This window comes from Stigmatopora argus, chromosome 3, assembly GCF_051989625.1.
Source record: "Stigmatopora argus isolate UIUO_Sarg chromosome 3, RoL_Sarg_1.0, whole genome shotgun sequence".
NCBI lineage: Eukaryota > Metazoa > Chordata > Actinopteri > Syngnathiformes > Syngnathidae > Stigmatopora > Stigmatopora argus.
This window is the reverse complement of record NC_135389.1, coordinates 15,582,750-15,607,305: the sequence shown is the minus strand read 5'-3', so window position 1 is coordinate 15,607,305 and position 24,556 is coordinate 15,582,750. Positions and strand designations below refer to the sequence as shown.

Genomic DNA, 24,556 nt, shown 5'->3' with positions numbered 1-24,556 from the left:
GAGCTGTCTCATAACAGTCATTTGTGGTGTGTTTTTTATGAAATGCAGTGTTTATTTCTATACATGAGTACCGCAAAGGCTCCTTGTGTAAATAATCTGAGTTTTAAGTCGTGTAAGTGTTTTTGACATAGTACATGTCAAACTTTGATTTTTTTGTGTGTGTGTTTGTTTATTTTGGTGAGAGGGGGTAAAATCATGGTGTTTTGAGCAACGGCAGCTTCCCATGACTTCTTTTTAGTGGTTGACCATAGGGAGTTAGCAAGTATTTGGACAAATCTTCAGAAAAGGCAACTTTTGGAGACTAGGCTTTCTTTTTTATCACTTAAACCATGCTGTTTTGTTTTTCATCAAATTAACCTGTTTTAAGACTAAATCACAAAAAGCCAATTTAATAATGATAAATAATAAGTAGGATATACAATAGTACCTCTGCTGGCCAACCTATCACAGAAGCAAAAGTGACGTAAATGCAGTGCGACTTAAGTTGGTTGCAGTCAATTTGTAGTTCAGTAACAATGTAGCAAGGCATCTTAATCAAATGAGCAAACAGGTCAGTGACAACTGCCATTTGTGTCAGAAAAATCTAAGTGAATATGCTTTCTTGTCATGTAGAGTACTTGTTTTTGGAAAGAGAACAAATGCTAACAATCTGCTTGAAAAATTTGCACGGTTAGTTCTGCCATTGATTCCGTCTGACAGCAAGTTGATGCGTATGCGCAATGTTTGTTTTGGCGTTCACTCTCGCTTTGAACCAGTGTTTTTGTTGGACAATCAATAGCAGGATACCAAAAAAGTGCAATCCAGTCTACTACAGCATCTTTTTGTCAAAACTATAAGGAAAAAAGGCAAGAATTAACATCATCTAAAAAAGGGATGCTCAACTCTGGTTCTGAAGGGCCCTTATCCAGTCTGTTTTATTCAAAAGAAATTGCTAATTGGCCAGTCCAGATTGGACTGCAGTGGAAATTAAATTTAAAGTGCAGAAAAGCATACTGCTTTGCCATAATGAAAGTCAGGTTGACTTACCAGGCTCAGACACCAGCTACAACTACAGTCACTACATTACAACATACCACATGGAGATACACTGGTGAGCCATGTATACCACTACACTATGAATGGTGACCAGTCCAATCCCAGACTCCTCTCACAAAAAAAACAGTCGGGCTGTATGCTGTGAAATGCCCATATACTGTAGGTGAGTCCTATCATTGACTGGCAATAGAGTTCCCCACATCCTCCCCAAAATTGATTAGCTCCAGATAACCTGTGTACAAATGGGGACAGGCATGACAGAAATGGTTGTTAAAATGGCTTGTAAGAAATTACAAATCCACTCACCTAGCGAATACATCCACAATACTGTTGCAATGTACTGAAAACTCCATATAAATGTACATTTGTTGATGTGGTTCACCACCTTTACTCAAGGCAAAGCTGTGCACGCTCTTGAATTTCATTTAGGTAGACAACTGTAAATGGCTTCAAAGACCCAACATTCATTCAGGGCTATGAATACTTCAGTTAAACACAGGGGTCATGCAACCCAGTTTAAAAAAAGAAAGAAACAACATACAGTACATATTAGAATACGGTAAAATAGGTGAACATGGAGACACTTCCCCAAAATCAGTCCGTTGTGTATGCTGGTGACTCATTTTGAGCTAAGAGGTATACCCACAGAGTGAGTTGACCCACAACGCATTAGGAAATGTGTTTTTTCCCCCCGGGCTCAGCCATATCGCTCTTTCTAGCGATGCCTGTCCGACTCAGTCATTCTCAAGCAGGCGGGCCAATCTCCCTTTGTAAATAGAGCTATGTCTTATAATTCCCCCCTCTCCCTTGGACGACCGTATCAATAATGCAGAGGTAGCGCATCTGTCCCCAGCCATGAGATTATTTCTCCGATTTGGCCTGACAGTTATGGTAATAGTTTGCCAAACAATCTAGTCGGGCAACAATGAGCACAGATTACAGCTGTTTTCAGATTAAAAAGAGAGTGCAGAAAGAGGCATGATTGATTGTTGGCTCAGAGACAGAGTCATGTGGTTCACTCCCACCTACGACTGCCACCACCACAACCCCCAATTGCTCGGTTTTGCCTCTCTAATCTGGTAATGGAAACATTCCTTCATTCTCTCCAAGTTCTTGGGGGATTTTATTATATTTAAGTACATTAAAGTGTTCATGCTTCTACAAGTTCCTGACAGAACCAGGTGGCAAAAGTACTCCTACTCTGTACTTATTTGAAGTACAGATGGTATCGGTTGTACCTGATGTCCCAAGAATGCAAAATACACCAAACTCCTTACATAGAAGCTCTAGCTCAAATGAATATACCTTACTGTATCTTAAAGAAAACCCAGAGTATCGTCCATGTCTAAAAAAAATAACACGGTTCTAGCTCATGCAAAAAACACTGCTGACCTATCTGCTTGACTGCGCTGCAAGGCTGAGCCCAGTCTTGATCTTCATGTTGATTCCAATCTGAATGTTGAATCACGGTGCCACAATTAAGAAAGAAAGCCACCAAAATTACACACTGTGTTGGATAGCTTTCCATTAAAAATAGTGAACTGCCAATATTTGGAAGAATGGAGGACTGCCTTAACGTAGCGAAATACCAAAACCAAAAAGGTGAAAAATCAAAAAGGGAAATTACAGGGCGGTCAAAGAGCTGTTTGACTGACAGTAAATGGCCTTTTTAACCCAAAACCCCCCACTCCCATCACCTCCTCCGCCATTTAGGGATGGCATTAGAGACTGCAGACTGACATACATTTTTTATAGCTTCATAAAGTCGTCCAATGACCAGGTCAGCCTTCTCATAACTAGAGCAGAACGTTTGAAAAAAGCCATTCATCACCATGAAAAGGCCTGCCTGTCCGAACGCCGTCAGACACGCTCACCAGTCGTGGCGCACAAATGCTAACATACTCATGCTGCCACTAATGTCAGATGACCTTCTCACATCTATTAGCGAGCCTATGTGATGTGGGGGCGGACATAAGAAGACCCTGTGCGTTCCCTCCATGATTTTGATGACAAGAAGAGAAAATAGCAAAGTGTGATTGTTAGCGAAGATTATCATATTTTCTATATAAATATATCATATATATTAGGCTTTGACAACTGTAGCATTAATGTTTTCGAAGTGCCCCTTTAAGGGAGATGGCCTGGTGGTTTGTGTAATATTCGAGTAATAAGACATCAAAGGTGTCCCCTTTGATTTGGTGAGCCAGAAAGACCACCAGTGTCGAATTGGAACGCAACTCACTGACAAACCATCAGACCCGTGCAGCTCCATTAGTGGGCAATTAAGGACAGCTGGTGGTTTGTCAGTCTGGTAATGGCCACAAGAGGAGAAGCAGAATAGAAACACCAGCAGACATGCCATGATATAAACAACAAAATAGGAAATTATCTCTGAAACACTACGTACAGAAACTATGCAAATATGTAAAATGCACTCAAATTAATCATGGAAAAAGGTCATCATTTTGGGAATCTTGAAACTGCCATGAATGTATTTTCTATGGGACGTTGGTAACTGTGTTTAAAAGGGAGCCAAGACCACATTGGTACAGGTTCCTGCATAAATATAAACCTGCTGGCCTATGGAGGGAGGGTCATGCAGTAATCTTGCGGGGGAGACTTTTTGCACCGGTGAATCGTAATATAACATAATCAAATTTAAATGAACTTGGATTACGATGCAGACACACTCAAAAATAAATTTAATCTAACTTTACACTAAACTTAATTCAAATTTTGTTTTACACTTTTATGCCTTTCTTCTCCTGGCTCTGTTTGCCCCACTTCCCTCCACTTTCACTATCGATGGGCTGCTTGCTTTTGTATTCCCTTCAAAATATTCTGAAAATGATGCACACAAATGTCCTCACAATAGGATAACGCATGACCACTTGCCAACGAGAAGTAATATATACTCCTCGTACTAGCGATCGCTACGACATTCGTGCGGAGTGACAGGGAAAAAACACTGAAAAAAATGCAACGCTCCGCCCAGTGCTCGTAGATATCTGTTATACATGAAAGAGATGCGGCAAAAAAGACAGTGCACTAAAATCATAAACAGCCTCATGTCTTGGCCACATGGCTTTCTTGTATCTTGAAATTTGTCTCGTATCTCGAGACAATTATTTGCTCGAAATTTTACTCGTATCTCAAGATAATTATTTGCTCGAAATTTTACTCGTATCTCGAATTGCTCGTATGTCGGGGTGCTCGTATGTCGAGGTACCACTGTACATAACATAACTTTTTTTTTACGTTGACAATATTATGATAGCATTTAAATTGAATGAAAGGTGAAAAAGTAAAATGTTCATGATATATCCTCATCTAAGTTAAACTACTTTTCCCTCTTGAAGGCTAAGCTGAGCGAGAATAGAAGACGACAGGAAAAAAAGAAGAAAAGGGGAGGGTGGGGGATCAGAAGGCAAGCTAGTTTAATAAATTATTGAAGAGGGAAAAAAGCCAGCCAAGGGGAACAAATAGTGTTTCTCCTGGAAACCCCCCTTCTTTGACCCTAGCACCCCTGCCTACCTGCAGGCCCCCACCCCAGCATTGGTGAAATTCTTATTTGATGGCATTTTAATATTCTGCCTTGATGACTTTTTAGCAACATTTACTTTCGCGAGTCTGAAGCGTGTCCCCCTGGAGGAAATGAAACATGTCAAAACCCATTACAAAAAAATCAAAATTTAAATACCTCAGCTGTGTTAACGGTAATACTACACACAACACCGCCCCCCAGGCCTGAAGCTGAACCTCCCACCCAAGCGCTCCTAGGCTCACAAACACTCATCTGCTTGCCGCCTTGTAATGAGTCTGTTTGATGGCCCAGCGATTTGTGGGTCAGCGAGCATACGTTACAGATCCAATTTAACCCCTGATTGCTTGTACTCTGGAGGAGCTCGGAAAACGTGTGTTATTGAAATTTAATACCACATCATCTCTTCTGCCTCCCGTGCACTGACGAAGCTATGCTTTATATGACTCCTGTGCAAACGGGGGTGGGGACAAACAAGCGAGGGGGGGAACAAGAGGTGTTTTTTTTCCCCGCATGAGACTCGTGGTGGTCTGCAGGTCTTGCTAAACACATATCCAATTAGGAGCCCCTGAGGGCAACATGGAGAGCAGCCACATACTTGACTACAGTGCCCGGTAGCTTGTGACGTATTAATTCATAATGTCTATTAAAGCACTTTGAAATCTATTTTTGACCCATCGTGTGTAATGTATTTTACTGGTGTATACTTTTTTTCAAATACTGTATTTTCTGGACAATAATTAACACATTTTTCATAGTTTGGCTGGGCCCGTTCCTTATACTCAAGTGTGACTTATATAGTATAGATGTAGTATCTATATATTTTGTCAAATGAATAATGACGTGTCTTTGCCAAGATTAAGAAAGGAAACAACTAAATTTTTGGGGACCATAGAATGCTCAAACATCAGCATGAGTGGTTAACGGGGTTAATGAAGCAAACAGTCATCTAAATTGGGATCTGCTGAAAAGCGGCAAGATTTCATTAATAGTCGCAGAAACTCAGATACAGTAATTCTATTCCAGAAAAAGCTAACTCAAATGCTGGTGCGAAGGCTAATTGAAAGTTCAATTGAGCAGCATGCAGGCTGGCGTGGCCCAGATTTATGCTAATGCACCCCCTCCAACCCCCACTCACACACATACGCTTACTCTACATATCTATATTAAACTTAATAGTCTGTTACATTGTGCCTTAACCCCAGCTCTCATACATGATTACCTTCTGATTTCCTTGCAAAATGGCACATAAACACGGGGCAAGGTTTTATCAGCGTGTCACTGAGTTTGTTTCCGGTGGCGGCCCCCGCATCTCAACCCCCCGTCTCCTCCCAAGTGCTGGGTTAAAGTGTCGTACCGACTGTTGATTTATTTGCTCCATGTTTGCTAAAGAATTTTACAAACATTTGGCCCTGCTACCTCTACTAAATCACAATTAGCAGTCTTATAGCGCACATGAGAAAAATTATTTTTACACAGTGTTCCCACGCTATGTTTCATCTTTCTCACTGAATATATATTGCAGATCGTTCTCATGTAGTTTTGGAGAACACTGAGCCCTCACTATTTGGTGACCGGTATTGCGCACCAGTATTATCACATTTAAAGTCATCATATTTTATTAGTTGGTGCTTTGGTATGCAAGTGCAGCCACATCATGACAGGCAGCATTGAGGTATACTGGAAGAGATGTAACAAAATAGGGGACAAATGTACGTAGAAGCACAAAAACGTGCCAAATTAAAGCCAGTATTAATACTAATATTGTAAAAATACAACTTAGTATTATAAAATCACATTCTATAACACTTTGTATAACACTGCTGTCATAATACTGCTTTCAAATACTCAAGTACCATATTTTGTGTGTATACATCTCTAATGCAATATGTTTGCATTTAATTTTTATACACCTCCAAAACAGATTAAAATTACCAATATGTTTAGTCTGTAAACCTCATTAGTACCAAGTTTCTATAACTTTCAAGTAGTACAATGCAGTGCATGCAGCACTAACCTGATTCCACTATGAAGCTTAAAATATTCATATTGAGATTTGTTTGACAATAGTTAAGGTATATTTTCTGTCATACAGTAAGCCATACTAATAATTACAATCCTGAAAATTTGCATTTTTACAAATAATAAATACTTAAGGTCCCACGAGCTGAACCCTGAAAAGCAGAAAAAAAGAAAGGAATACATATACACCAATGCAGACCTTCCTTTTATCCTTTACTTCAACCTCTTAAACACACATTTGCCATTCCGCTGTGCTCTTGGTTTACAAATTGCTGCATTGGAATAGCTATCTAGGTAGAAGGAAAATAAAGCTTTGGAGGGGGGAAAAAGCCCACTCGGGACACTTATGTTCCACGTGCAATAATATGAGCAGCAAAGCCTGTCACTGGCTAACAGGCAGCGCATTGTTTCCGTTTGTCCAACCTCAACGCTGTCAATAAGCTCCCTATCCATGCTCCACAAGCTTTCTATCTTTTCAATCTACTTGGATGACTTCCAAAAACGATAGCTGGGAGAAGGGGGGAAAAACAATAAAATGCCCTGGATGTAAGCCCTCAATAGGCAAGTGTAAGTCCCTCTTTAAATGTAATATCAGGGCCTCTTTAGCATGCCAATGAGGCTACACGGAGAACAGTGGTCCCAGCGGACGCCTGTCAGGAAGAAGGGCAAGTCCTTTCTTAACATAAAAAGGCCAAAGTGAAGAAAGAATGACATTGGTAAAAGACATTAGTCAAACTGGACTCGCAAGAGCAGACGCAGGATCGATTTACACAACATGCTACAAGTGGTTCACTATTTTTTATTTCTCTTTAAAATGAACTATCGGAGGTAATGCGTAATTGCTCAGAGTCAAGTTATCAAATGTCAAATTTGTGCCTAAGGGTAGTGTAAACATAGGGAGTCACTGTATTGTACACTGGTTGGTGACAAATACACAACCAACCAAATAAGTGCATTTAAAAATAAATAAATTTTGTTTAAATGTTTAAAAAATTGCACAATACAAGTGGAGTGGATATCATTAGACCAAAAAATATCAGATTGCAGTCAGGGAAGTTATGTGAATGTTTAACAAAATACTATTTGACATTTAATACTTCTCATTTAGGCATTAGGTATTATTGTTATTTTCAATTTATTGTGTTTTTTATGTGTACTTTCAATGTAAACAAAGGCAGTGGCATATTATACCAACTATGTAAATGTGGTCATAGAGAACCACAGAGTAAGCCTCTTTCGGATCGGGTCGACCTCCCAAACACACTAGCAACTATTCTCCTAAAAAATAAAAAGATTAAAATAGCCTCGATCTCACATTTGGGCATGCTGTTGTTTGGAATTTAAGAGTAACCCAATTAAATGGTAATCATGAGAATGTAGACTTTTGCTCAAGTGCACCATTTTTACAAGCTTTCCATAAATTATATTTTCCACTACATTTGCTTTTGATGGACAATTAATTTTTGGCTTTACCCCTTGCTAATTACTTTTTCTTTTGAGGGCTGCAGAATGTAAATATTTGTGTATGCGTGCTTGTGCGGTCATTATGGGGCCTTTTATTGTTTATACAGTTAGACTATTGGGACGCACACTGTGTTCACATCATTAAAATCCTTATTAGATTCTAGGATCTAGGGCAAGAACCAGGATTTAAAAACATGGTACTTATCAACTAGATTTTTCCCCACTTTGCATGATCCATAAATAATAATTGTCACATTTTTTTTGTCGCAATATAACAACTACCACCTTGCAATGTTAAAGTAAGTGATGACTAAATATAATCTTGGAAAAAAACTGCAGTTGTGATAAATTCCATTAGGTCCAGTGTGACACAAATTAATGTTTTTGTAAATAGATTGAACCACCATATCATTGTCATACTGGACTTGCAAATCCCTATCCCCCCAAAAACTGCTGATATTTGAAAATAATAATACAGTGGTACCTCGACATACGATCTTAATCCGTTCCGGGACTGAGCTCGTATGACAAGTTTCTCGTAACTCGAGGTAACGTTTCCCATTGAAATGAATGGGAAACAAATTAATTCGTTCCAACTCTCTGAAAAAAACACCAAAAACAGGATATTGGATTGAAAAAAATGTTTTATTTCTTATAATTCGCCATATATTGACAAAGTAATAAATAACGAGTGGTTTAATAGAAATAAAGTGTTTAATCTAACTAAAATTGGGCGGATTTCGCCGAGGGGAGAGAGAGACGCACAAAAGGGGCGGGGGGTTCGGTTTGTTTTCAACATGACGCACTCGTAAACAGAACAAACACTCCACCCTCACGTTCGCTATCCATGGGCTGTTTGCTGTCGTACTATTCCCTTCAAAATATTCCGAAAATGATGCACACAAATGTCCTCACAATCGGAGAACGCACGACCACTTGCCAACGAGCAGCAAGCAGTCTTATCAGCGATCGCCCCGCTGCTCATCTTCTTCTTCTTTTTCACCTCAGGCGCCTGAGGATTACCCTCAGCAGCGCTAGGGCTGCCACTGGAACACGGATAAGTTCATCCAGGGAGTTGCCCAAGCCGCGATGGTAGCGTTCGGTCATTAAGGCCGGACAGCGGAGCCATAAGTGTTCAGACGACTCTGTTTCCTCGTCGCACAGGCGGCAGCGATCCGAGTCGGATTTCTCATGGGAGCTTACAGGGGCGCTGGCTAGCGGCTCCTTTTAGCTTGTAGCATCTGTGTTCGCATCCCCGGGGATGCTGTTGCGAGCACGAGTATACTTCATTACCCAGAAAGCCCTCTTTTCCCCGCGCATGGGCGTTGTGCGTTTCCTGGTCTGAATAGCTCATCCGGTGCTCGTAAATATTGTTATACGTACACGAAAGATATGCAAAAAAAAATGCCATGGCCACCTGGCTTGGTCGCATAACGAAATTTTGACCGCATCACGGGCGAATTATTCGATCGAAATTTCCCCCGTAAGACGAGCATTCCGTATGACGAACGGTCGTATGACGAGGTACCACTGTAATAGGATGTAAAAAAAAATGTGTTGTAATTCTTGATCTTTGGGGTAAGTTGAACTAAGCATGCTACATCTTGGGACACCTGAGAACGTCTAGAATTTGATAAACATGCATGCCTCTTTTAAAAGGGCCTTCCAATTTTGAAAGCTACAGTATACTAAAGTTATTAGACATCGCCCCAGCGGAAAAGGAATAATAACGTTAATACAAGCACTAACATCCTGTCTAAATTAAATGACGTGAGAAAATGCTGGACAGGAGATTGCAGTGTCCTTGACAAATCCCCCTGACACAAGCATTGCCTGAATTAACTGGGAAATTATAAATAGAAATGACACCTCTGGATTATCATTTTATAATTGGTTTTGAATAGCTGAGCCCGTCTCCTCTGCGGCCCACTATTCACTTGATTCTGCTTACATTTGATAAGAGTGTTAAACAGTGTGTACACCGCACCCCACCATGGTAGAAAGGAGAATTCAGGTGGGAGAAGTACTAGTCTCTTTTAATCACAACATTGGTAGGTTCCAGTAGGCTGAAGCGAGATATTAAGTGTTTAACAGATATGTTCAGAGCGCTATCCATTTTTCAGACAGAATTCCACTGTAAAGAGTTCCTGGACGGGTTTGGGAGAGACACTCAAAATGAATGTTTTCTTTTCTGTATCTAATGTAATTTGAAACTGGGATTAAAAAAGTGAAAACTTTCCGAATCAATTTCATTTCAATACGTCAATGATTATCTTACGTAACTCCGAAATTTGAGAAATAGCACAAACAAGGACACTTAGCTTGCAAGCAACCACAATCGATGAAAGACAACGAATACATAACTTAGTTACATCACTCCTCAAAATAGCTGAATCAAGCATTAAATGATTAAATTATGTCAAAAAGTTTTTCTACATGTGCCCTGCAAGATGGAGACCATTCTTCAACATCAGCTGGGATAGGCTATAGCTCAATGTAACCGGACGTTTCGTCAAAAGACGTTTGGTCGACCAGACGTTTGGTCGACCGGACGTTTGGTAGAAAAGACGTTTGGTAGAATGGACGTTTGGTAGAAAAGACGTTTGGTAGAACAAACGTTTGGTCGCCGGGTTCGCTCGAGTTTACTGTTGATATTTTGATATTAGATATTTAGATATTAAACTCACTCTCTATCATGATTATAATTTTGAGAGCTGGTTTCAACAGTAACAACCCGTTCCACCAAACGTCCGTTCCACCAAACGTCCGTTCCACCAAACGTCCGTTCCACCGAACGTCCGTTCCACCGAACGTCCGTTCCACCGAACGTCCGTTCCACCGAACGTCCGTTCCACCGAACGTCCGTTCCACCGAACGTCCGTTCCACCGAACGTCCGTTCCACCGAACGTCCGTTCCACCGAACGTCCGTTCCACCGAACGTCCGTTCCACCGAACGTCCGTTCCACCGAACGTCCGTTCCACCGAACGTCCGTTCCACCGAACGTCCGTTCCACCGAACGTCCGTTCCACCGAACGTCCGTTCCACCGAACGTCCGTTCCACCGAACGTCCGTTCCACCGAACGTCCGTTCCACCGAACGTCCGTTCCACCGAACGTCCGTTCCACCGAACGTCCGTTCCACCGAACGTCCGTTCCACCAAACGTCCGTTCCACCAAACGTCCGTTCCACCAAACGTCCGTTCCACCAAACGTCCGTTCCACCAAACGTCCGTTCCACCAAACGTCCGTTCCACCAAACGTCCGTTCCACCAAACGTCCGTTCCACCAAACGTCCGTTCCACCAAACGTCCGTTCCACCAAACGTCCGTTCCACCAAACGTCCGTTCCACCAAACGTCCGTTCCACCAAACGTCCGTTCCACCAAACGTCCGTTCCACCAAACGTCCGTTCCACCAAACGTCCGTTCCACCAAACGTCCGTTCCACCAAACGTCCGTTCCACCAAACGTCCGTTCCACCAAACGTCCGTTCCACCAAACGTCCGTTCCACCAAACGTCCGTTCCACCAAACGTCCGTTCCACCAAACGTCCGTTCCACCAAACGTCCGTTCCACCAAACGTCTTTCGACGAAACGTCCGAGTACCTTAGCTCAACTATGACCCTAATGAAAGGATATGTCGTATAAAAAAATGGATGGATGAATTATTTTCCAGATTGTTGTTGTGGTCAACTTAACCATATCCTAAATGCTGTGTCCATTGACTCAGATGTCCAAAGTATGAACAAAAAAAATGTATCTCTTATGTGTTACTTTAAAAGCAATCCATTCCATTTTCTATGATCTGATTAACAATTAAAAGGGAGAGCACAAATGATACACCAATTCCGGTTGACCCCTGCGTGTGAAGATGAGGGAGCAGCGCCGTTATCTAGTGATCCCAGAACTTCCCGTGGCGCTCCGGAGCGGGTTTGTATCACGTAGCGCACCCTGCACGGGGAGTGTGCGGCCCACTGACAGGAAAGCTCCATTAGCCGGCCACAAAGAGGCCAATAGAGAGGAGCGCTTCCTCAGCCAAAGGAGGTTTGTCCAGAGAACGCTCCCATTTCGCTTTTCCTGACAGCGGATAGTGACACGTGCGCACGAACACCCAAGAGGTGTCAGAAATACTCTCATTCCGTACTTACGTGGAAGTAGGTAACAGATATTATACAGAAAAAAAAATACCTCCTTTGATATGTACTTAAATATTAAACAAAAATTGAAAAGTTTTCACTTATTTTTATTTCTATACTCAGTTCAACATTTGTCAGCAGTATGGGGATCAGGTGGTCAACACGGGAAAAGAAATACGTAAACTAATAGAACTTGGCTGTCATTAACACACGCAAACAGACTATAGTTTGGTTTCCCTAAACCCACATTCCGAAAGGATGCCTTGCAAATAACTGCAGCTTGGTCCTCCCCTTTTCTTTCTTTGATAGTCACGCTGACCGCCACCTTTGTTCCATTGTGAAACATAAGTCGTAAACGTAAGTTTCTTCAGACTATTTTTTTTTAAATAATGCCTGGCAGGCTTCCAGAGCCAGAGATGAGTATGTTTGGACTGGCCCCAGCCCTGCGCGTGCTGCCTCAGCTCAAGACAATGGGACTTGAACATGGAAGTGGGCCTGGGCCAGATGAGGAAAAGGAGATAGCGAGGGCGGGATGAGGGGTGGAGGTGCGTCGAGCGCAGACTGGTAAGCCGTTATGGGACCCTGTGGCGGAAGGGCATTGTTCAGCAGAGGAAAAGCACAACAACAATAAAAAAAACAACTCTTCCTGAATCTTTTTATATGATTATGTGGGGAACAATTGAGTGGGTGGGATCCGCTGCTTTGAGGATACTGCAAAGAGGGGCCGTTGAGCCATGTGTGTGTGTGTGTGTTTTCCTTGGAGACCTGGAATAATCCCTTCACACCTAAGCTCGGAACATCAGCAGGAAAATGAAACAATGCGAGTTGTGGCTGAGCACGAGGCATATTGATCAAGAACAGTGTGTCCATTGAGAAAGATTACAATGGCCTTTGGCCCATGACACATTAAGCAATGAACCAAGGTTTAATGAGGAGAAAAGTGAATCCAAATATATTGAGCAAAGTACATGATGCAGAGTCAAAGTAGATCCACAGACATCCATGTCATCGGAACCAAAAAGTACAATTCAAGGTAGCTGGATGTTTTTTTTTCCCTTCAAAACGCAAGGTTGCATTCATTCATAAGTGTTCTCATGCTAGATGTCATGAAAGAATTGGCCACTGTAGTTTTATGCTGTTACATTCTGATTAATTTCCACAAAAGTTTAGGCAAAGTCTATTATTATGAATAAATAAACGTGACCCACTCTTCACTACCAAATAATGTCAAATTCATTTCCATTATACACAGGGTAGTTATGATCGTGACGATTGTGAAAAGCATCTAAATGTATTGTCTGTGGTGTTTTATTTTGACTTCATCATAGGCCCACCTGGGGAGATGTCAAATTAGTGTTAAGCAGCTGGAAAGAAAGCTAAATAAATGGTACAGTATGTGTGACGGTACCAGCATGTCTAGCTGGGTGTCAGAGTGCAAATATTGCTCGGCAGTAGATATTCACTTAAGCCTAAGGTCACGCACCTGGTATACCTTTGAATCCTGCTGTTTGCCGGAGTGCACAAAGCTCTCAGGGGGAACGATGCAGGCACAGATAAGAGCTGGGTGTGATGTTGTACTCTAACCTATTGTATTCATTTGCACTTCATGCAGTTTTTTCTGCTGCTCCTATCCATTAGTTTAAATTCAACATGCACATTAGGGTTCTTATTTGGGTATTTTTGTTAAAGCAGGCATAAAATGATAAAGGAAGTCTTAGTTGTTGTCATTTTTATTTGATTTTATTTCATGTAACAGACTTTTTAATGTATGAAAAGCATTGTATGAATAAAGGTTTATTGATTGACTGGCTAAGACGGGCTGTAAATGTGATGTTCGCTTTGAGACATTACTGACGAGACAGCCACAGGTCAACTAACGAGGGTGAAAGTCTGGCACAACTAACAAGATGTTCTGTCGAGATCAGGGGTGGGCAAACTGTTGCACAAAGGGCCGCAGTGGGTGCAGGTTTTCATTCCAACCCATAAAGAGGACACCTTAACACCAATCTGGCTTCCTACAAGTGCAATCAGTGAATTGCAGTCAAATGCTTCTTGTTTTCTGCAGAAATCTCATTGGTTAAAGTGTCTGTGCTGGATCGGTTGCACCAAAAAACCCCACCCACAGCGGCCCTTGAGGACCGGTTTGGCCACCCCTAGTCTAGATGTACATATGTACAGTAGGAAAGACTTACATTTCAAATGAATACAATCAGAGTCAGGGTCCTATTTTATAAGTCAGCGCATGTGCGTTCTAGTGTAAAAAAGTGGATTTTTGTGTCAGCCTAAAGCACGACACATGTATTTTATAAATTAGCAACATCCTCTGTCAAATATTAGAGGTTACAGAGACCAAGCACTGCACTGAACAGCATAAAAAAATTTTGGGGGGGGTTCTCAATAAAGATGTAACAATACTTTGGTATGACTTTTCCTTCTCCCCCTCGCTCTCAATTTCTCTCCTTCCTCTCCCGCCCTACAATTACATCGCCTTCTGGAAGTTGTGACCCGGGCCACGCGGCATGGCTGGGGGAAGTGGCAACTGTCTGTGCACGCCATTAATCAGGCCCACAGAGGACCCGCTTCCATCCAGATGGGGAGCTTCGGAACATCCAGAGGAAAATAAGCGAGCTAATTAATTCTTATTGTTGTGGACAGACGGAGATTAGAAAACTTGGACAGGGACGAGGGGAGGAAGTGGAGACACTAAGTCACCTTTAACAAAGCTGTTGCTTCACAATATGTCCGCACCCCCTGGGGTCCCCCGATAGAATCGTTTTCTGGGCGTATGGCCTGAGAACTGTACGAGTGAAATTATAGAGAGAAGTTAATGAACGATAAAGAGGACGGCGCATCAGTGGCCACAAGGGGACTCTTTGGCCAACCCTTTCCCCTTAAAATAATAGAGATAACAGGAACTCCAATAGGCACTTTGTGCTTAGCTCAGTCTCACATGTGAAAAGAATAAGGAATACAAAGTCTGACTTTGCCATCTGCTAAAGAGAATCAAACCAAATGAGGCTATTTTGCCCTTCAAATTGTAAGCATCTTGTTTAAAAAGCATAATCTGATCTAATTCAAAACTTCAGCATGAATTATAGGTGAGCAGACATTTTGCAAAGAACTAAATTATCAGAATCTGATTGTATGAAGAAATTGGCTTTGCGAAAGTCATCTTTAGTGAAACGGACTTTTGGTGATGGAAAATGCCATACATTTAATGAATTCATTTATCTTCTGAAGCACTTATCCTCACCAGGGTCGCGCTAGAGCCTATCCCGGCCAGCTACGGGCCACTTTTTCAAACAGTATAAAATGGTGTATCGATGTTTTATGAACATGTCTCTGTCTTGCCATCATCAAAATAACAACAGTACTTATAACTCACTATTTTAATCTTGGCTGCAAAACCAGTTGGCGGTATGAAAGTGCACTTACTATGTGAGGAAAGAAGGTTCTCACTTGAGGTACGTATGAGTGAGTTGCTGTTTGCTGGCACTTGAGTGATTGAAGGGAAAAAAAATGGAGCAACTACTTGTTAAGTTTGAAGGTGATATTTCTTAAATATGACCAGATAAATGAACACTTCTTAAAATAAAATCCCTCTCTAATGTAATGACAAAGCCTGTTAGGTAAGACTGGTGTGAAATAGCACGTCCTAGCTGGGACAGCAACACTTCTTGGTCTTGGGTCTTGTGCAGACATTGTCCCTCATGAACTTGCGAGCGAGCTCCTTAGCCCTCAGTGCAAACGTGTGAAACCATCTATTATTTGGTTCTGTCCGGAGGGGAGATGAAAGGTCTCCAACATCATTATTTTCCCTTCAAAGCGACTTTAGCAGCACAGCCTAATTTGCCAGCCATAATTACAGGTCATGCTCCCCTTTTTGTAATTTATAAAAACCTTTTGTTCATATTAATAATGAATGGGCTTTAGCAAATCATGCCACTATAATATTTGGATATTATGATTATGCTAATGCTTTAGGGACCTTAAAAGCCTTATCGGGGCCAGGTCCGATGCTCTATTAAGCAGAAGTTGGACGCAAATTGCTTATGTTAATGGCCCAGTTGTACCCAGACAGCATGAGGAGGCTGCAATTAATTTCTCGCAGGCACTGGATGGACAGGACCATTTATTTCCCTTCTAGAGGATGCTGGTGCCCCCCACCACCACTACCACCGTCAACCCACTCTGCTACAAACACCTCATTCTCCATATTTCAAGTCTCCTGCATGCTAGAACAGGAACGCCTTGGGAAACAAGAGGCAAAGTGATAGGGCACCCCTGACTTCTAGGAGCTACCTTGTGACCTAATTGAACAGGAAAGAGAGCCAAAGAGAAGGCGGGAAGCGTCACAGAGACACAACAGGCAGAATCTTTATTCATCTCGCTGACAAGTGTTTTCACAAGCCAAACCTGTTTTATTAATTATGTTTGACATCTCTCTAATTACTTCCATTTTCGTCTCGTCTGCGCCGAGCAGATGATTAGACCGCATGTGAATTTGCTGCAGTAAGGGAAGGAGAAAGCGGCTTCGTAGAATCAAATTATCTATGAAAACTCCATATAATGTGTCTTTAAAGGCACCATCACGAGAGAAAGTACATCAGTGACTTTGATAAGTCTGAACGCATGACACCAGAGTTGTGAGGCTGACGCGCAAACCACTCATCCACCGGGCCAATATATGGGAGCCAAAATCAGCCACTTCTATAAAAAGGGACTTTGCAAGGAGGGAAGTCATAATTCCAGGTGAAACAGAGCAGAGAAAATACCCCAACAGGCAGTTAAAAAGTAATAATTCATGGCAGCGACACATGTGGAACTGTGTCAGGGTAGAAAGTAATTAACAAGGACTGGTGATAGTGAGGGTCAGAACAGAGTAGGACAGAACAAGTCAGCAAGGCGAAGGTTTCCTCTGAAGTCTTTGATCAAGCCAGCGTCATCAATCATGATGAGAATAATGCTGTGTAAAAAATAAACTATTTCACATAGTGGTTTTACTGCAAGGGGTGAATTAAAGGGTTAGGTTGTATTAATTTGATGGATTTTTTTTAATAACAGACTGAAGGCTTTTGGTTGTCTGCTTTAAGATGGCCATTGATGGACCAGACAATGAGGGCTTGGGCTACAAGGAGTGTAAGAGGAAGTTCTACAGAAAGAAAAAAATATTTGCTTCAGAAGGTTTGAGAACCACTCCTCAGGTGTATTAACATGAAAACTAATGTCTGTCGAATCTAAGTCATTTAACATAATAGCAAATGACGCTTATGACTTCTTCAAAAGACATACCTTAATTCTGTTTCAATTCACAGCCAAGCCTCAAGGCACATATTATTCAAATGATAAAATAAAGAAGTATACATCAAAAAGTGTCAGACTTCACTTGGTCATGCATTTTATATCCAGACTTTACGTGACTGCTGCCATCCGCCTTATTGCAATCACATACCTTAAATAACCAGGCGATTGATGGATTGATTATGTCTGTATTTCCACATTTGATACAGTTAAATTTTAATGACCTTTTCAGCACTCTCACTTTTCACTTATATTTTGATAATACACTTTATGCAAATTGTGAAATTCTATAAATTTTAGATCTGTCTCTATTTATCCCACAGAGATGTTCATTGTGGAATGCAATTACTGTCCAGTGATAGCATCCGAGTCACACATACACACCTATATATAGATATACACACACCCAAAGCAAAAGCACAAACAAAGAAACAACCACATATACAGGTAAATGTGAGGTAAAGGTGCACTTGTTACTCACACCAAATTATATACACTGTATTGCATTAATTGTCATTAGCATTAACATGCTGATTTGATTTAATGCAAGTATTGTGTTAGCTTCAAGGGGCTAAGTAAACACTAAAATATTCTCTTTTGTTTGTCCTCATTCTTCCTCGCGTTTGCTCGGTAACGGCCGCTGATAAGTCAGAAGACATCAACTTGACTCTATTAATTACCACCTGATCCTTTCTTCCTGGATAATTAGCTGCCCATTAGTTCTAATCAAGTAGTTGCTTAATTATGGTGGTAATTAGTCTAATGGTGTAGCAAATTGAAGCTTTATCACTTTCAGATACTTAATGTGCTTGGCAGAGTACATCAAAAGTGTCAAAGCTCGGATATATTTATATGCCAATCCAAACAATGTATTATCTTATTTTTATCGCTTTTCTTTTTTTCTCCACATAACTTCATTTGACTTGAAGCACTGCTAATTTCAGTTGGAGTTTTTAAATTTTCTTGCAATCACTGAAATGCAATTACTGCTATTTAAAACATATTTTTTAAAAATACAGTAGTGCGCAGTGATGACACAACACATCAGCCTCCTTTTTTGTGGTGAATGTTTAAATGATCATCAACTTTGTTCTCTGGTTAAAACGTATGGTAGAAAAATTACTTATCAAATATGAAAGGGACTTTTATTTGCTTAAGTTTCCTTACGAAAATTTTAAAAAGTTTGTTTTACGCACTTATGTAATACTATACGCATAAAAACGTATATCACAAATATCATTTAAAATGATAAACTGTATTCCCTGGACTATAAGTTGCACTTTGTTTCATAGTTTGGCTGGGCTATTTAAGTGATACTTTAACATGTGTTTCTTCTTGGTTTCTGAACTTTTTAAAAATGCCCTCCCAAAAATGTGACATACGCCAACGCAACCTACATTGTTTTTTTCCTCTTCATTGTGTATTCTTTGGCAGGTGAAATTTATAGTCCGAAAAACACGGTAATCGAGCAACTCGGCTAAAACAAATCTATTCACATTAGCATTTATGGGTTTCCCAATGTCCATTGCATGACACAATGGAGACATCACTTGCCAAATGGGTTCTTTAGTGCGGTTAGGGCGAGCTTGTCTGAGAGCAATGCTCCAACATGATGACTCAAGGGGAGCACAGAGGCAAGGTGAATGGCTTGTCTTCAAACTGCAATAAATTGGGGCCAGCTTGTCTGTCATCGCCTTCCAATTAGCTGCAGTTTATTGAGTCTGCCAGAAACGGAGGTTGCTGGCAGGTGAAGAGGGTCCAGCCTGGAAGGTGCCAGCACTGCTAAAGCACAATTAGACGTCCACTACTGTGCCCCCTTTGACACCATTACTGAATAGGCCAGACAAAACATGATAGCGGCCATATGTAAACATACTATGAACTAAGGGAAGGAATGGATTCATAATTTGCCAATTCATACATAGCGTATATGACAAAAGTACCTTAAGGGTGGGGGTAAAAGCCACATATTTTTATGTAGACTGTAAACATTTATGTTTGAGAAAGTATTCCGGCAGTATTCCACCTGGAAGCTCAATACTCTTGTATATCAAGCCATTGAAGTGAATTGGAACCGAAACTTCATGGGCATTTATTTATTCTGGGACTGAACTCAATTCAAATTCATACCTTAAAATTGCAAATTGGACTGGGTGGCGATACTGGCATTTTTTGCAGTCGTATCGTGGTAACATAAGTCATTGTTTGCAATACAAGGCAACTAAAATGACTTTATAAAACATATAAAGATAAAATATGAAATCGCCTGATAGTGTAGTGGTTCACTCGCCTGACTCCGGTGCGGGAAGGCGCGAGCGCAAATCCCGCTTGTGGCGGTATGATTGTGAGTGTGAATGGCCGTCTGTCTCTGTTTGCCCTATGGCTCACTGGCCACCAGTCTGGGGTGTGGTCTGCCTTTCGCCTGAAGTGAGCTGGGATAGGCTAGGCAACCCCTGCAACCCTTACAAGGATGCGCGGTACAGAAGATGAATGAATAGATGACTAATATATGAATGGGAACAGGTGGATACATATAATTAATAGCTCCTTCACCCTTTTAGTGAGAGACCTTATCTGCCTGTTACTACCTGACTGGCACAAAAAAGATAATAATTTTGTTTCAAATCAATTAAGTGAAGTTGTATAATTTTCGGCAAAACACCTTAGGTTGGGAATAGCTACTACGTTTGGCAAATAGATTCTAGGGGCCCAGATTCTTCGGATCCTCCACGCGTTGCAATAGTTGATCTCAAAATGTTACTAAAACAACCGTGATGTGGTTCCCCACTAGGTCTGGTCAAAAGGTTATTTGGGCAAAATCAATCAAGACGTACAAGTTATGCGCTCCCCGGAATGAAACTTTTATGAATCTTTTAAAACCTACACAAACCGTGCCTTGTTTTACTTTGACCCATTTTGTCAACACAGAGATGCCCTCATAGGGAGACCCGAGTAAAAAAGACACAAGTGTGCGGCGCTCTATGCTATCTGACAGCAGCTGAGTGTGAAAACTGACACACAGGACTTTTCAAATTGGGGCCCGGGGAGCTGAAGCATAAAATAACTTCAATCTCTTCGATTCTCCGAGGAATAGAGCGCGAGTGCGACCAACAACAACAGAACAACAGCAAGGCAGGAGGGGGGTGAAGGTAAGAGTTATTAGAGGATAAAACATGCCTCTCCATCTCTCTCCCTCTCTCCCAGGAAGCCCATGGATGATCAATGGATTTAGTCAGAGGGATATTCAAGCAGAAAATTGTTGCGTTTTTGCTTTTCTTTGACGTATTTCCAGAACACACAGCCAAGAAACCCCCCTCCCCGCCACCGTGTCCGCCAAGGTTGAAAATAACAGCACAAGAGTGGGCTCCACCAGTAATCCCACAAAAGGGGGGAGGAATCAGCAGTGGGGGAGGCTGCAAGTGTGGGAACCGAGTGTTAAAGGACGCAGGGCGGCCCGAGATTGAAAGTTTGCAGGTATAAAATTGAAGGCAGCCATCTGAACAGTCATAGTCAAACCAGGGCTATTTTTCAAAAAAAAGAGGGACCCCACGATAACCAATGGGGAAACCTCAAACAGCAAATAAAAAATGGGGGGAGGGCACTGGGGGCAAAGCTATGCATATGTGATACAATGATTTATTAGCCATTTCTTTTGAGCTGTGTTTGCTATGTGGGAGGAATCTTGAACTAATTGGCATTGTCAACAAAAATGCCCGAAAAATAACAGTACTCAAAATTTGACAAAAATTGCTCCACTCGTGTTGATGCTTAAACATCACTTGCAGTTTCGTTTAGATTTTTCCGCTAATCCAACCTTTTTTGGTTTCTCAATAATCTAGCGTGCAAAATAATTGCTTTGTTTTATTAATGTGGCTCATCATTTTAATTAGAATCACGTTAAAGTAAAAATCTGAGTAAAATAATTTATCGTGTTATTTTTGAAAAAGGACGCAAATAACAACACCAGAAAGAACATTCTCAGCCGAAAGTGAAACCAATTCAAGTTCACAGGCAGCCATACATAAGTATGCCGTAACGTTAAAGGAAACAATAGCATGACATGAAAAAAAACTTTGTGTGTGAAAGTAAACTGAGGGACCTGGGACCATGTTCCCAAAAGATTTGGTTGCACTTTGATACATAATTCTATCACCGTAGACAACAAGGACAAGTGGCAGGTGGGCAGATGGGGTATTTTGTTGATGCGAGATGCGCCTACGGCCACTAGCGTAACGCCAAGACATGGGGGGACACAAAGCGAAAGCGAGAGCTTGGAGGTCACCTGGTGGGATACCAAGGCACTCGACCAGCACCAAGTAAGAGAGGTTTTCCTGAGTTTCGCTTATTTGCAAGCATAATGAGACTTATTTTCTCTTGTGACAATACTCTTATTGAAAACTTGTAAAGTGCTCGTATCATGAGGGTCGTCCACTTCGTGCCTCTCCACATTTTTAGAGTGATCTCCAATGTTGCTCCATGAGCTAGCTATAAATTCTGTCCCGTTTGACCAACGGATTAAAAAAAGGTGGACCCGAACACAAGGGACAAAAGAGCCAAGGAAGGGAACAACTCAAATACTTTCTCACATTAATTATATAATTATGCATTTGTAATAAATAAATTTCTTGAAGTCCCCAGCAAATGTTTTTGATTTTCTTTAATATACTTGTTCACTGTTTTTTGTTATATTCATCTAAAATGTTCATTTTAAAAAGAAATATGGCTTTTGATTACCTTTGTGCTTGTAAGTAAAGTTAGCTCATCCCTGTCTATTAGTTTTGAACAATGAAGATGAAACCCCCAAGGACTCCCAAGGGGCTTGGTGCACTGTGCAGATGACGGCAAAGAGCATGTGACTTACTCACGGCGTTATGAATGGAAACAGCAGTGGGGGGCTGAGGCAGGCCTCATCGCTTCACCAATACATCGCTCCTAATTAAGATTCCACATTGTTGTTGTTGTTGTTTTTTATTTTAGGGCAGGGTAGTTAAGCCACTTTTTTAATGCTTTTGTAGATTAATTGCCAGCTAAATCAGCGCTTACAATGATACGCAGCAAGAGACTCCCAGGGACTCTAATTCTGCATTGTGTGATTTTTCAGACCCTCCGTGGGGAGTTACGTCTATACCATTTGTCAGTGGCCATCATCTATTTTGTTTAAGCTTAATCGCATAGTCATTAAAGTTCAGGTTTAAATGCATACTTGCGAAACACAGTTTCAATTTGTTCTTTTCAGATAAACTTGGTGCCACTAAACATTGGGTTTAAGAAAAGTTTATATTTAGTACTTGTTAAATGTAAATAAAAAGTGACTTAAATAGCTTAATCTTAGAATCTATAAATACAAAAAAATCAATCCATCAATTATATAAGTGAAAAATAAGATCAATGTTACATTTTCTGGGGCAAAACTAGACAAAATTGAGCTATTTTTAGACTGTGAACTGCAACCCTGTAATTATAATTGATTTGGCCATATTGTGCAAAACAGCAACAACTGTCTAACATTTATTTCCTATAGTTAAGCCAAAGTCTTGCCATAGTACCACTTATTTGGTGAAATTCCAAGTGGTTCAACAACAGATGCATTAATTACCACACTATCCATCTAATTCCACTATAAACACAACCTTTAAGTGCCTGTGAAAATAAGTATAGTACATAAACACCCAGAGCACACAAGAGACAAAATAGTAATCGAATAGAACAACAACAAACAAAACACAACATCCTTCATTTCCAGAGCACGGTCGCTATCATGTCAAGGGTGCGGAGGATTTCTTTTTATGGTTTAATTCAACACAATACCATTTGCGATTGGGGTTTTGGGCATCTCAAGGGCATTCCTGGTGAAATTACTGAGACTCTGCACCATTTATCACAGCCTGACATGTGTCATGTTCCAGATTCTGGTGCAGAAAGGTTACAGCCGAAGACAGCCCTCTCTTTGTTGAGCAGCCATCAAAGACAACATTTCACACGCATACACACACAAGTACGCACGCAAAAAATATATAAAATAAAGAAGAAAAGGAAAGGATGAGCCCTACAAAGGTGGTTGAAAACGGTCACGACATTCATCTGGTTGGGTCATATTTACAGTAGAATATATCGTTATAAGGATGTCCCCTAGTTAGAACAAAAGGAGTACTTTTGGGATGCAAAATGGATGCCATCCATTCAAAAAGTGCATTGTCTGTGTAAAAATAAGAATTTGATCCAACAGCGTAATATTGTTTGTTTATTTACATTTTTATATAAAAACTATGTATGCACAGATATTCGATGGGATGGCATCAATATAGAGTAAATATATATTTTTGCAAAATACAATACTCGCGTAGACGTAAGAGTTCAGAGCGCTCGGTGTTATCAATATAGGCTAACACAGCATCGTAAGAGCACCTCATATTTGTTTAATAATGTAGGTAATATCAATTGGCAATATTCTAGGAGAGTGATAGGGAATCCATGGCTCGCGAGCTGTACATGGCTCTTTTGATGGGTGCATATGGCTCTCCGCTAATCTGTTAGTATCATTATACCTCTAGCGCCGCTGTAATCATCATTTTTATCTCATTAGACTCCCTTGTGCATGCATACTCTCATTGATACTCATCTATGCTGTTAAATGAATTCTGAGACTTTTTGTACTCTAGGTGTGGGGATTACCAAAAAAAAGCACACATTTTCATGTATTTTGAATTCAGAGTATAGCTCTCAAGGAATAACATTCAAAAATAGGAATTGTTTCGTGCTCTCTTTGTTCAAAAATTTCCTGACCCCTGTTCTAGGACCCGTTCTAAAACATCATAAGTTTGAATATTGTCTTCTTTTTGAGTGCAACATGTTAGACCCATGTTAAAAATAAAATGCAATCTGCAATTTGATTGTGTGCCATTTTATTCACTTATCACAGCACAATTACATTTTGTTAACCCTAACCCAACCCATTCTTGAGAATTTTGGACAAAATGATCTTTAGATGAAATTCAAAGACCAGTTTTGAACCGATTTGTTTTTGGTTTTGTAAAACACCATGATCCTTTTGGTCATGA

At 40.8% G+C, this 24,556-nt stretch overlaps 1 long non-coding RNA gene across 6 annotated transcripts in view; it reads right to left on the bottom strand.

The window, feature by feature from the left end:
- Positions 1 to 24,556, bottom strand: part of LOC144071559 (uncharacterized) — a 139,006-nt gene that overhangs the window by 84,371 nt on the left and 30,079 nt on the right. The gene's annotated exons all lie outside the window — the stretch shown is intronic.